Below are 4,867 nucleotides of genomic sequence, written 5' to 3' on the forward strand. Positions count from 1 at the left end.
ACATCCAGCCTAGTTAAGACCATACCAAAGACTTTAAAAATGGGACCCATTGCCTCCCTGCGTGTGTGACGATCTTTGGGACTTAAAAAAAAAAAAAAAAAAAAAAAAAAATTAAAAAAAAAAATCATAAAAATTGGGTGCGTATTATACATGGGTACAAGCTTTTTTCCAGCATCAGCATGCCATTGTTAGGGGTGCGTACTATACATGGGGGCGCACTATACATGGAAAAAAACGGTACAATATGCGCACATATTGCCGATATTTGCCGCAAGATTCATTCTGTTTCCGAGGAAATTTCTTATACTCTCTAGAGACCAAGTTGGAAGTTTTACAAAGCGAAAGCAGACTCTCTATCCCTCAGCTGCTTCACGAGCTTGCAGGCAACATGTTTACCGGCAAGCATGTGCCGAGTAAACATTTTTAACCCTATAAAAGGACTTACAGACGCTGGCGCACAGTAAAGGGGAGAGCCGGCGGAGAGCCTGGCCAGCGAAGAGGACGAGTGAAGGGCGGATGACTCCCATTTCCCTGCGGGCCGGCCACACATTGCGCTTTGGAGTTCCGATTTGATCCAAGTACTCGAGTGAAGTTGTCATGTCAAGATTTTAGAAAATGTCTTAGTAAGGGCAATTTGTCCAAAAATATTAGCAAAGTACCCAGATGAAAGGTTGAGCTAAATATCCGAGTGAAGTGGCAATGTCCTGATTTGAGCTAAATTTCCAAATGGGATTTTTCTCAACGTTTGCCAACAGATGGTCAATTGACCAAGTCTTTCTTTGAGCCAGTGAAAGGAGCATGTCCAAATTTCAGCAGTGGGCATATGAGGCCAATGAACAAATTGGAGTTGAATCAGCCTCCGCACGCATAATCTAGGAAAAGGACAAATGTCCACATTTGGGCCCAGGAAGGAAGAATATCGAAATTAAAGCAATTAAATGAAGGCAGCACAGCAATTCCCGCTTTTGAGTCCAACATCATCAGAGCTCTGAGCCCTTGTCACACCTTGACATGGCCGTAAAAGCAGATAACGCAGTCCACAATAGAAAGCGACGGCTCATATTTGTCACTGGGGGTGGGGTAGGGGGGGCTCCTCCTTTTGGATTGCCAGGCGACGGACAAATAAACACACACTCGTGCGCGTGCGCACATTGCCTCCACCCCAGGGAGAAGGAGCAGGTCACTAGAACGAGGACAACTCCGCCTCCTCCCTCGGCTTGTTCACTCGTCGACGCTTGTGATGACAAAGTTGTGAAGGTTGGAAGAGACTGGAGCGTCAGCCATCCTCTCTGTTTGCTGTCCAGATGCGTCAAAGTGTGCTGCCACAACACCATCGCCAAGGCTGCAAAGAAGGTCATCCTCAGGGCAACTGTGAATGGGCAAGAACCGCAACTGCAAATGGGCGAGAACCTGAAATGGCACCCGACTGGCAAGTTGTTATAGGCGGCCAGAGCGTGGGCAATGTTTGCTCTATGCTCGCAGCTTTTCACCTGACTCAGTTCAGGTGGGTTCAAGTGAAGGACCCTCACTGAGCCTAAGAAGGACTCTGGACAGTATCGCCTTCTGATTCAATGAATCTTGACCGATGGCTCGTGTTTTCCCGTCCTAAAGCAGTGGTCCCAATCAGCATTTGCCACTGGAGCAGACAGAGAAACTGAACAAAGAGCAATTTTTCTTTTGATAATCGGGCCTGTGCTTGAACACATGTCAAAGAACTCATGTCTGCAGTCACCAAAAAGGAGCTTTGCCGAGCTCATTCCAAAAGGGTGACGGACGGAGCAAAGGATGCTCCCAAGAAAAGCGGCACTGCATCGAGAAGAGCACTCCTGCCTCAACGACAGCCCCATTACGCTCTGCTGCCTTGAACGAATCACCGGCAGTGGCAAAATCAATGAGTTCATTTCAAAAGGAGCAGCAGATAAGGCAAAGTCAGACTTGTTGCCCGGGTCGGGTATGAAGCGATGATGCACCTCCATCATGCGCAAGGCCCACGCGCACACCTGCGTGATCTCACATTTCCACTATTGGACAGACAGACAGCAAGTTACAACACTTGCTCAAGTCCTAACACGCTGCAACCCCCCCGTCCCGCTTAAACACTGCTTCTTTATTCTTTATAAAAACAAAACTTTGGATACACATGCAGTTTGAAAACAGGGGACTTCCAGTGGCTGAAAGAAATAGCCGAGTAATTGACGGTGCTCTGTTGTCTATCATGACCTGACCTTTTCAACATGTGTGTGTCGCCTTGGAAGGAGGAGTAGAGAAACTTTTGGAGGCCTGACGCGACTCAACCCAAAAAAAAACCAACAATGATGCATGATGAGCAGAAGGTGAAGACGAGCCATCAGCAAAGTATTCCTACTTAGTTTGCTCCCACCACTGATACGTTTGTGCTGCCATTCAGCTAGCCCTGAAGAAAACATTCCTTTGAATCCAAAGCGTCATCGCAGTGGCATGGCAGCGGTCCAGGGTGAGAGCCTCGGTGCTTCGCTTTTGTTTTTTGTCTCACAATCTAGTCATTGTGTCAACAGTGGGCAAATTTGGTTGCACAAGAGAAGAGGGCACACGGTATGCGTGTGGGATTGGAGCGAGACAGGCCTTTCATGTCATTTGAATTCTGTCATCATGGTAGCCGGACTAGAACTCGGACCCCCCCCTCCTCCTTTGAGAACTTCAAATGAAGTGCCAAAATCCCCAGGCAGAAGGGAGATCACAACACGCTGATTATCAACAGGAAGTGGCTCCATTATGAGCTTAAAGATAGGAGCCGGTGCTCTCTGGTTACAGGCCCCCTCCCAATACGCACATTCCGGCCAGCTTTAGGGAGAGCGTCCAGAGGGAGGCCATCCGGGGTCTCCCGCAAGTTGCGGAAAGCCGGCACTTGACAGTCGTCCACTTGTGACTTTGCTCGTTGCCGTTCCAAGTGCCGGGAGGTCTCATGGAGGGCCAGGGATGGGACAGAACAGTTTAGGCACGTCGCATGTCAGAGCCTTGTTTGGATCTGAACGCTGGAGCAGGTCGCTTGACAAACAGCTAGTGCCCCCCACTGCGCTGAACATTTGATCCCGAATGATGTCCTGTTGTATTTTCCCAGTTCTTTATTTTAATGACTAATATGAACGCAGCTCACCAAGATGTGACTGTGTGTATAGTAGCGTCCCCTGAGGGAGCAGCACGATGCCACAAAAGAAGCCACAAAAATGTGGCAAAACGCAGTTGCATTTCTTTACATTCTCTTGAATGATTTCATTACTGTACATCAGGGGTGCTCAAACTTTTCCAGCTCGCAAGCTACTTTTGAAATGACCAAGTCACAAAGATCTACCCACTAAAATGTATATACCGTATTTTCCGCCCTATTAGGCGCACCGGGGTATAAGGCGCACCTTCAATGAACGGCCCATTTTAAAACTTTGTCCATATATAAGGCGCACCGGCCTATAAGGCGCATAAAATAGAAGCTTTACTGCAACAAACTGAGGTTGACTAGGGTTGCGGTATGCACCCACGAGCCAATAAACAACGAGCCCTCTGTAAACAATCGCGTTTCTCAAATGATCTCCTATAAAATGATTGGAACTGACTAAAGTTCAATCTAACGCATTGGTACTACTTACCTATGTTTCCCTTCCATATCGATCCGTAGATTTACTCGAAACATGAACAGAGCAGCCTATTTTGACATGAAATAGCCTCGCGCGTATAGCAGCTATCGTTATAGCATTAGCCATCCGCAAAAACCCATGACCCTCAGCTCGCAATCTCTCATGAGCCTCAGCAAAGTGTAAACAATCGCGTCTCTCAAACGAGCTCCTATAAAATGATCAGAACTGACTAAAGTTCGATCTAACGCATTGGTACTACTTACCTATGTTTCCCTTCCATATCGATCCGTAGATTTACTCGAAACATTAACGGAGCAGCCTATTTTGAAACGAAATAGCCTCGCGGGTACAACAGCTATTCGGTGACGCCCCCTGACTACAGTTACCGTAATGCTGGGAAGCGATGCGACCTTGTAATTTACTAGTCGTACTAAAACGTACTAAAACATTTTGGCAGAGCACTGTGTACAACCAGTATGGATCAACAAATTCATCACTTGATCCATATATAAGGCGCACCGGACTATAAGGCGCACTGTTGACTTTTGATAAAAATTTAGGTTTTTAGGTGCGCCTTATAGGGCGGAAAATACGGTATATATATATATATATATATATATGTCATCGTGGAAAGAAAAGTCCTACTCCCATTCCCTATGGAAGTGATACTTCTTACTATGGCCAGCTGCCCCACTCATTTTTTACTCTTTCTTAAGTTTAAGAGATAAAACAGGGTTCTGACAATTGGAGGGAACTCGCGAGCTAGCGTGTTTGTGTTGTGTTGTTAGCACCGTTGTTTGAACACGCGTCAAGTGCGAGGAAAAAAAACAGAAAAAAAACCCCAAAAAACAAACAAACACATTTTAATATCACGCGATCGACCAATAGTGGCTTGGCGATCGACCCGTCGATCGCGATCGACGTATTGGCCACCCCTGCTGTACATTATTACGGTCATCATTTGTAGACTGTATTCTACTTAGTATGCACTTGATGTGTGTGTGTGGTGGGGGGGCTTTACATTCCTTAGTTGATTTAGTGGGCATTAAGATGGGGAGGAATGCGTCAAAGCTGTGTGGCGCTCCTGAAAAGCATAGGGGAGGAGCCCCACGACCCTCGGACAGCTCGGCCCCATGGATGACACTTTGCTTAGATTGAGGGGGGGGGGGGCACCCGTAGAGAATGAGGTCAATGATGCAAATGTCAGAATGAGACTCGTGAGCAAGCAAGGAAGGAAGGAAGTGACGCCGCTCAGAAAA

This window comes from Syngnathus typhle, linkage group LG17 (genome assembly GCF_033458585.1).
Source record: "Syngnathus typhle isolate RoL2023-S1 ecotype Sweden linkage group LG17, RoL_Styp_1.0, whole genome shotgun sequence".
In the NCBI taxonomy this organism is placed as follows: domain Eukaryota; kingdom Metazoa; phylum Chordata; class Actinopteri; order Syngnathiformes; family Syngnathidae; genus Syngnathus; species Syngnathus typhle.